Consider the following 10,718-nt stretch of genomic DNA (forward strand, 5'->3'; position numbering starts at 1 on the left):
CCCAACACGGGAGCACCGCAGTATGTAAGACAAATGCTAACAAGTATGAAAGAAGAAATTAACAATAACACAATAATAGTGGGAGACTTTAATACCCCACTCACACCTATGGATAGATCAACTAAACAGAAAATTAACAAGGAAACACAAACTTTAAACGATACAATAGACCAGTTAGACCTAATTGATATCTATAGGACATTTCATCCCAAAACAATGAATTTCACCTTCTTCTCAAGCGCACATGGAACCTTCTCCAGGATAGATCACATCCTGGGCCATAAAGCTAGCCTTGGTAAATTCAAAAAAATAGAAATCATTCCAAGCATCTTTTCTGACCACAATGCAGTAAGATTAGATCTCAATTACAGGAGAAAAACTATTAAAAATTCCAACATATGGAGGCTGAACAACACGCTGCTGAATAACCAACAAATCACAGAAGAAATCAAAAAAGAAATCAAAATTTGCATAGAAACAAATGAAAATGAAAACACAACAACCCAAAACCTGTCGGACACGGTAAAAGCAGTCCTAAGGGGAAAGTTCATAGCAATACAGGCACACCTCAAGAAACAAGAAAAAAGTCAAATAAATAACCTAACTCTACACCTAAAGCAACTAGAAAAGGAAGAAATGAAGAACCCCAGGGTTAGTAGAAGGAAAGAAATCTTAAAAATTAGAGCAGAAATAAATGCAAAAGAAACAAAAGAGACCATAGCAAAAATCAACAAAACCAAAAGCTGGTTCTTTGAAAGGATAAATAAAATTGACAAACCATTAGCCAGACTCATCAAGAAACAAAGGGAGAAAAATCAAATCAATAAAATTAGAAATGAAAATGGAGAGATCACAACAGACAACACAGAAATACCAAGGATCATAAGAGACTACTATCAACAATTATATGCCAATAAAATGGACAACGAGGAAGAAATGGACAAATTCTTAGAAAAGTACAACTTTCCAAAACTCGATCAGGAAGAAATAGAAAATCTTAACAGACCCATCACAAGCACGGAAATTGAAACTGTAATCAAAAATCTTCCAGCAAACAAAAGCCCAGGTCCAGACGGCTTCACAGCTGAATTCTACCAAAAATTTAGAGAAGAGCTAACACCTATCCTGCTCAAACTCTTCCAGAAAATTGCAGAGGATGGTAAACTTCCAAACTCATTCTATGAGGCCACCATCACCCTAATACCAAAACCTGACAAAGATCCCACAAAAAAAGAAAACTACAGGCCAATATCACTGATGAACATAGACGCAAAAATCCTTAACAAAATTCTAGCAATCAGAATCCAACAACACATTAAAAAGATCATACACCATGACCAAGTGGGCTTTATCCCAGGGATGCAAGGATTCTTCAATATCCGCAAATCAATCAATGTAATACACCACATTAACAAATTGAAAAATAAAAACCATATGATTATCTCAATAGATGCAGAGAAAGCCTTTGACAAAATTCAACATCCATTTATGATCAAAACTCTCCAGAAAGCAGGAATAGAAGGAACATACCTCAACATAATCAAAGCTATATATGACAAACCCACAGCAAACATTATCCTCAATGGTGAAAAATTGAAAGCATTTCCTCTAAAGTCAGGAACAAGACAAGGGTGCCCACTTTCACCATTACTATTCAACATAGTTTTGGAAGTTTTGGCCACAGCAATCAGAACAGAAAAAGAAATAAAAGGAATCCAAATTGGAAAAGAAGAAGTAAAGCTCTCACTGTTTGCAGATGACATGATCCTCTACATAGAAAACCCTAAAGACTCCACCAGAAAATTACTAGAACTAATCAATGACTATAGTAAAGTTGCAGGATATAAAATCAACACCCAGAAATCCCTTGCATTCCTATACACTAATAATGAGAAAACAGAAAGAGAAATTAAGGAAACAATTCCATTCACCATTGCAACAGAAAGAATAAAATACTTAGGAATATATCTACCTAAAGAATCTAAAGACCTATATATAGAAAACTATAAAACACTGGTGAAAGAAATCAAAGAGGACACTAATAGATGGAGAAATATACCATGTTCATGGATTGGAAGAATCAATATTGTGAAAATGAGTATACTACCCAAAGCAATCTATAGATTCAATGCAATCCCTATCAAGCTACCAACAGCATTCTTCACAGAGCTAGAACAAATAATTTCACAATTTGTATGGAAAAACAAAAAACCTCGAATAGCCAAAGCGATCTTGAGAAAGAAGAATGGAATTGGAGGAATCAACCTACCTGACTTCAGGCTCTACTACAAAGCCACAGTTATCAAGACAGTATGGTACTGGCACAAAGATGAAATATATATCAATGGAACAAAATAGAAAGCCCAGAGATAAATCCACGCACATATGGACACCTTATCTTCGACAAAGGAGGCAAGAATATACAATGGATTAAAGACAATCTCTTTATCAAGTGGGCTGGGAACTCTGGTCAACCACTTGTAAAAGAATGAAACTAGAACACTTTCTAACACCATACACAAAAATAAACTCAAAATGGATTAAAGATCTAAACGTAAGACCAGAAACTATAAAACTCCTAGAGGAGAACATAGGCAAAACACTCTCTGACATACATCACAGCAGGATCCTCTATGACCCACCTCCCAGAATATTGGAAATAAAAGCAAAAATAAACAAATGGGACCTAATTAACCTTAAAAGCTTCTGCACATCAAAGGAAACTATTAGCAAGGTGAAAAGACAGCCTTCAGAATGGGAGAAGATAATAGCAAATGAAGCAACTGACAAACAACTAATCTCGAGGATATACAAGCAACTCCTACAGCTCAACTCCAGAAAAATAAATGACCCAATCAAAAAATGGGCCAAAGAACTAAATAGACATTTCTCCAAAGAAGACATACAGATGGCTAACAAACACATGAAAAGATGCTCAACATCACTCATTATCAGAGAAATGCAAATCAAAACCACTATGAGGTACCATTTCACACCAGTCAGAATGGCTGCGATCCAAAAGTCTACAAGTAATAAATGCTGGAGAGGGTGTGGAGAAAAGGGAACCCTCTTACACTGTTGGTGGGAATGCAAACTAGTACAGCCACTATGGAGAACAGTGTGGAGATTCCTTAAAAAACTGGAAATAGACATGTCTTATGATCCAGCAATCCCACTGCTGGGCATACACACTGAGGAAACCAGAAGGGAAAGAGACACGAGTACCCCAATGTTCATCGCAGCACTGTTTCTAATAGCCAGGACATGGAAGCAACCTAGATGTCCATCAGCAGATGAATGGATAAGAAAGCTGTGGTACATATACACAATGGAGTATTACTCAGCCATTAAAAAGAATACATTTGAATCAGTTCTAATGAGGTGGATGAAACTGGAGCCTATTATACAGAGTGAAGTAAGCCAGAAAGAAAAACACCAATACAGTATACTAACGCATATATATGGAATTTAGAAAGATGGTAACAATAACCCTGTGTACGAGACAGCAAAAGAGACACTGATGTATAGAACAGTCTTATGGACTCTGTGGGAGAGGGAGAGGGTGGGAAGATTTGGGAGAATGGCATTGAAACATGTAAAATATCATGTATGAAATGAGTTGCCAGTCCAGGTTCGATGCACCATACTGGATGCTTGGGGCTGGTGCACTGGGACGACCCAGAGGGATGGAATGGGGAGGGAGGAGGGAGGAGGGTTCAGGATGGGGAACACATGTATACCTGTGGCGGATTCATTTTGATATTTGGCAAATCTAATACAGTTATGTTAAGTTTAAAAATAAAATAAAATTAAAAAAAAAAGACTGAAAATATTATTTTCAGTGTCTTACACTTTACTTTTTTAAAGAAAAATTATACACCTGTTACAAAAACAAAATACCTGTTTGGGGGATGTCACAGAGCAATAACAGTTGGTGAGGAGAGCTATAAAACAAGAACAAAACAAGACTGCCACTGGGCAAAAGGTGTCAGCATGAAGTAAGATACGCTCTAAGACCATTTTTTCAACCATCTCTTGAACCTGAATGAATCTTAAAAATGCTAAGAAGCGCTGCTGTGAGGCAATGCTAATATTCAGACAACTCATTAATACTATAGTGAAGACAAATTAAATTTGAAGAAAACAGCCAGTGTGCTTTTTGGGAAAGTGATGGAGGTAATATTTGGGTGGCACCAAATTTCAGGAAAACATGCAACTCTGCAAAATGTAGTCAGAAGTCTGCTAAAAATTAAGAGTTAATTCTCAGGTGGCTCAGAATCTGCCTCCTACTGCAAGAGACACAAGTTTGATCCCTGGGTCAGGAAGATCCCCTGGAGAAGGAAATGGCAACCCACTCCAGTACTCTTACCAGGAGAAACCCATGGACAGAGGAGCCTGGTGGGCTACATTCCATGAGGTTGGAAAAGAGTAGGACATGACTTGGTGACTAAACAACAACTGCTGTTGCTAAGTCGCTTCAGTCGTGTCCGACTCTGTGCGACCCATAGACGGCAGCCCACCAGGCTCCCCCATCCCTGGGATTCTCCAGGCAAGAACACTGGAGTGGGTTGCCATTTCCTTCTCCAGTGCATGAAAGTGAAAAGTGAAAGTGAAGTCGCTCAGTCGTGTCCGACCCTCAGCGACCCCATGGACTGCAGCCCACCAGGCTCCTCTGTCCGTGGGATTTTCCAGGCAGGAGTACTGGAGTGGGGTGCCATTGCCTTCTCCAAAACAGCAACAGCGTTAATTTATTTTCTATCCTTTCCCATGCTCATGCTTATTCTCTTCTGTAGACTTGCACTATGATATAGATAATTCAAGTTTCCTGATATTCCATCATGAACCAGAGCATTCATCTTTCATTTCCTTCTACTACTTATCTAGCTCTGTCCTCTCGCTCATCTACACAAATGTTAACGCTTTGTCCCCTCCTATCTCATCTCCTCTGAGCCTATTCTCCTTCTAGCATCAATATACAATTGAAATGCAGCCTGTTGAGCACAAATTTTAGAACCCCCAAATTGAATTCAATTCTCAAATCTGTAGAAATAAACTCTCATACAAGTCACAAAGCCTCTGCTCATTTATTTCCTATTTTGTTAAGTGAAAGGAATAATAACGCGAACATCAAAGAGTTGCAGTAGAGATGAAATGAAAAAATGGGTATAAAAAGTAGTGTTTTGCATATGAATGTCATCATTGGTAAGCTGCTACCACACTCAGGCAGGGATGACCATGAGGAATGATCCTAATCCGAACATTTCAGATGTAGCTTTGTAACATGGAAGAGTCAATTTTGACTGTTCCATGGTAGATTTCTTTCTTTGACTGGTTTTGTTACCACCATCACACATAATGGCCTGCCTCAGAGATCCTGCCCCTCAGAGATACTGCCCCAGATAGTAGTTTGACTGTCAAGCTACAGTGCCTTTGTTCAGAACCCTGTCCACCTGTAGATGGCAGGAGGGATGAAATTAACACATACTCTGCCTGGTGCTTGCCTATCTAGGAGATAATTGCGATTAAATAGCCTTTTTACTTTGTTTCCTCACCTCCTCCCATTTCTGATCCATAAAAGAACCTGGCATTGAGACTCTGATGCGATGATTCCTTTGAGACATTAGTCTGCCATCTTCTCAGTCAGCAACAGGCTTTCTGAATAAAGTCCTATTCCTTGCCTCAATACCTTATCTCTCGGATTCATTGGTCTATTGTGCGGTGAGCAGAGAGAGCTTGGACTTGGTAACAGTACCTAGTTAATAAAGGGAATTCTTGTGAATTTCCAGAATGTACATGCAAGATTTGGGAGAAATCTTCAGTGTTAAGCGAGATCCACTAAACTTCCAGATTAATGGCTGGAAACAAGATGAGATCATGCATGTCTTTTATTTCTCATACCCAGCTTCCTTTCAATATTTGATAAATAAAACATGCAATTAATTAAATGATAAATCAATGCAGATAAACTTACAAAAACTCTGGTTTTGAAAAGGTGCAAAATGAAGGAAAAACTGGCAGATACCATGTCATTTTTAGAGAAATATAATCTTAAAAATATTTCTCCGGAGAAGGTCTCAGAAACTAGGGTCAGGAGCTTTAAAGAAGCTAGAATTTCCTGTACAACAGTGGTTCTTAACCCAAGTGATTCTAACACCTCCCACATCCCTCATCCAAAAGGTCTGGCAATGTCTGGAAACATTTTTGCTTGTCACAACTGAGTAGAGACCAAGGATGCTGTTAAACATCTTAAAATGCCCAGAATAGCTCCTCAAAAGCAAGAATTTTCTAACACAAAATGTCAAGAGTCCAAGATTAAGCAATTCTGTGATGGACAATTGTAGAATTGTACATATTCATCATGTTCCCAAACCAAGAAGAAAAAAATCAAAAACAATATACCAGATTGAGTATGTTCAGAAAACAAATTTTAAATACAAAATAAAGATCATTTTATTCTTAGGAACATTCATATAGCATTTCATCATACTGGGCTTAGTCACTCAGTCATGTCTAACTCTTTGCAACCATGTGGATTATAGCCTACCAGGCTCCTCAGTCAATGGAATTTTCCAGGCAAGAATACTGGAGTGGGTTGCCATTTGCTCCTCCAAGGGATCCTCCTGACCCAGGGATCAAACCTGTATATCCAATGTCTTCTGCACTGCAGGAAGATTCTTTACCCACTGAACCATCGGGGAAGCCCTTAAAACACCTCTAATGAGTATCGGTGCTTTGGTTTTAACTAGATCTCAGTTTAAAAATTCATTTTGTTAATTATAAGCTTTCTACTTTGGACACATGCACAAAACTCTCTAACCCTACTTTTCTCATCTCTGAAAATGAATATTGCAATGCTTCCTTTTCATCAATGAAACACAGAATAACTTGGATAAAATACATAGTCGATGTATTTTATTTTTTATTTTTTTAAATTTTATTTTATTTTTAAACTTTACATAATTGTATTAGTTTTGCCAAATATCAAAATGAGTCCGCCACAGGTATACATGTGTTCCCCATCCTGAACCCTCCTCCCTCCCCCCTCCCCATACCATCCCTCTGGGTCATCGCAGTGCACCAGCCCTAGGCATCCAGTATCGTGCATCGAACCTGGACTGGCAACTCATTTCATACATGATATTTTACATGTTTCAATGCCATTCTCCCAAATCTTCCCACCCTCTCCCTCTCTCACAGAGTCCATAAGACTGTTCTATACATCAGTGGCTCTCTTGCTGTCTCGTACACAGGGTTATTGTTACCATCTTTCTAAATTCCATATATATGCGTTAGTATACTGTATTGGTGTTTTTCTTTCTGGCTTACTTCACTCTGTATAATAGGCTCCAGTTTCATCCACCTCATTAGAACTGATTCAAATGTATTCTTTTTAATGGCTGAGTAATACTCCATTGTGTATATGTACCACAGCTTTCTTATCCATTCATCTGCTGATGGACATCTAGGTTGCTTCCATGTCCTGGCTATTAGAAACAGTGCTGCGATGAACATTGGGGTACTCGTGTCTCTTTCCCTTCTGGTTTCCTCAGTGTGTATGCCCAGCAGTGGGATTGCTGGATCATAACGCAGTTCTATTTCCAGTTTTTTAAGGAATCTCCACACTGTTCTCCATAGTGGCTGTACTAGTTTGCATTCCCACCAACAGTGTAAGAGGGTTCCCTTTTCTCCACACCCTCTCCAGCATTTATTATTTGTAGACTTTTGGATCGCAGCCATTCTGACTGGTGTGAAATGGTACCTCATAGTGGTTTTGATTTGCATTTCTCTGATAATGAGTGATGTTGAGCATCTTTTCATGTGTTTGTTAGCCATCTGTATGTCTTCTTTGGAGAAATGTCTATTTAGTTCTTTGGCCCATTTTTTGATTGGGTCATTTATTTTTCTGGAGTTGAGCTGTAGGAGTTGCTTGTATATCCTCGAGATTAGTTGTTTGTCAGTTGCTTCATTTGCTATTATCTTCTCCCATTCTGAAGGCTGTCTTTTCACCTTGCTAATAGTTTCCTTTGATGTGCAGAAGCTTTTAAGGTTAATTAGGTCCCATTTGTTTATTTTTGCTTTTATTTCCAATATTCTGGGAGGTGGGTCATAGAGGATCCTGCTGTGATGTATGTCAGAGAGTGTTTTGCCTATGTTCTCCTCTAGGAGTTTTATAGTTTCTGGTCTTACGTTTAGATCTTTAATCCATTTTGAGTTTATTTTTGTGTATGGTGTTAGAAAGTGTTCTAGTTTCATTCTTTTACAAGTGGTTGACCAGATTTCCCAGCACCACTTGTTAAAGAGATTGTCTTTAATCCATTGTATATTCTTGCCTCCTTTGTCAAAGATAAGGTGTCCATATGTGTGTGGATTTATCTCTGGGCTTTCTATTTTGTTCCATTGATCTATATTTCTGTCTTTGTGCCAGTACCATACTGTCTTGATAACTGTGGCTTTGTAGTAGAGCCTGAAGTCAGGTAGGTTGATTCCTCCAGTTCCATTCTTCTTCCTCAAGATCACTTTGGCTATTCGAGGTGTTTTGTATTTCCATACAAATTGTGAAATTATTTGTTCTAGCTCTGTGAAGAATACTGTTGATAGCTTGATAGGGATTGCATTGAATCTATAAATTGCTTTGGGTAGTATACTCATTTTCACTCTATTGATTCTTCCAATCCTTGAACATGGTATATTTCTCCATCTATTAGTGTCCTCTTTGATTTCTTTCACCAGTGTTTTATAGTTTTCTATATATAGGTCTTTAGTTTCTTTAGGTAGATATATTCCTAAGTATTTATTCTTTCTGTTGCAATGGTGAATGGAATTGTTTCCTTAATTTCTCTTTCTGTTTTCTCATTATTAGTGTATAGGAATGCAAGGGATTTCTGGGTGTTGATTTTATATCCTGCAACTTTACTATAGTCATTGATTAGTTCTAGTAATTTTCTGGTGGAGTCTTTAGGGTTTTCTATGTAGAGGATCATGTCATCTGCAAACAGTGAGAGCTTTACTTCTTCTTTTCCAATTTGGATTCCTTTTATTTCTTTTTCTGCTCTGATTGCTGTGGCCAAAACTTCCAAAACTATGTTGAATAGTAATGGTGAAAGTGGGCACCCTTGTCTTGTTCCTGACTTTAGAGGAAATGCTTTCAGTTTTTCACCATTGAGGATAATGTTTCCTGTGGGTTTGTCATATATAGCTTTGATTATGTTGAGGTATGTTCCTTCTATTCCTGCTTTCTGGAGAGTTTTGATCATAAATGGATGTTGAATTTTGTCAAAGGCTTTCTCTGCATCTATTGAGATAATCATATGGTTTTTATTTTTCAATTTGTTAATGTGGTGTATTACATTGATTGATTTGCGGATATTGAAGAATCCTTGCATCCCTGGGATAAAGCCCACTTGGTCATGGTGTATGATCTTTTAATGTGTTGTTGGATTCTGATTGCTAGAATTTTGTTAAGGATTTTTGCATCTATGTTCATCAGTGATATTGGCCTGTAGATTTCTTTTTTTGTGGGATCTTTGTCAGGTTTTGGTATTAGGGTGATGGTGGCCTCATAGAATGAGTTTGGAAGTTTACCATCCTCTGCAATTTTCTGGAAGAGTTTGAGCAGGATAGGTGTTAGCTCTTCTCTAAGTTTTTGGTAGAATTCAGCTGTGAAGCCGTCTGGACCTGGGCTTTTGTTTGCTGGAAGATTTTTATTACAGTTTCAATTTCTGTGCTTGTGATGGGTCTGTTAAGATTTTCTATTTCTTCCTGGTCAAGTTTTGGAAAGTTGTACTTTTCTAAGAATTTGTCCATTTCTTCCATGTTGTCCATTTTATTGGCATATAATTGTTGATAGTACTCTCTTATGATCCTTGGTATTTCTGTGTTGTCTGTTGTGATCTCTCCATTTTCATTTCTAATTTTATTGATTTGATTTTTCTCCCTTTGTTTCTTGATGAGTCTGGCTAATGGTTTGTCAATTTTATTTATCCTTTCAAAAAACCAGCTTTTGGTTTTGTTGATTTTTGCTATGATCTCTTTTGTTTCTTTTGCATTTATTTCTGCTCTAATTTTTAAGATTTCTTTCCTTCTACTAACCCTGGGGTTCTTCATTTCTTCCTTTTCTAGTTGCTTTAGGTGTAGAGTTAGGTTATTTATTTGACTTTTTTCTTGTTTCTTGAGGTGTGCCTGTATTGCTATGAACTTTCCCCTTAGGACTGCTTTTACCGTGTCCGACAGGTTTTGGGTTGTTGTGTTTTCATTTTCATTTGTTTCTATGCAAATTTTGATTTCTTTTTTGATTTCTTCTGTGATTTGTTGGTTATTCAGCAGCGTGTTGTTCAGCTTCCATATGTTGGAATTTTTAATAGTTTTTCTCCTGTAATTGAGATCTAATCTTACTGCATTGTGGTCAGAAAAGATGCTTGGAATGATTTCTATTTTTTTGAATTTACCAAGGCTAGCTTTATGGCCCAGGATGTGATCTATCCTGGAGAAGGTTCCATGTGCGCTTGAGAAGAAGGTGAAATTCATTGTTTTGGGATGAAATGTCCTATAGATATCAATTAGGTCTAACTGGTCTATTGTATCATTTAAAGTTTGTGTTTCCTTGTTAATTTTCTGTTTAGTTGATCTATCCATCGGTGTGAGTGGGGTATTAAAGTCTCCCACTATTATTGTGTTATTGTTAATTTCTCCTTTCATACTTGTTAGCATTTGTCTTACGT

Source organism: Bubalus bubalis, chromosome 13, assembly GCF_019923935.1.
Source record: "Bubalus bubalis isolate 160015118507 breed Murrah chromosome 13, NDDB_SH_1, whole genome shotgun sequence".
In the NCBI taxonomy this organism is placed as follows: domain Eukaryota; kingdom Metazoa; phylum Chordata; class Mammalia; order Artiodactyla; family Bovidae; genus Bubalus; species Bubalus bubalis.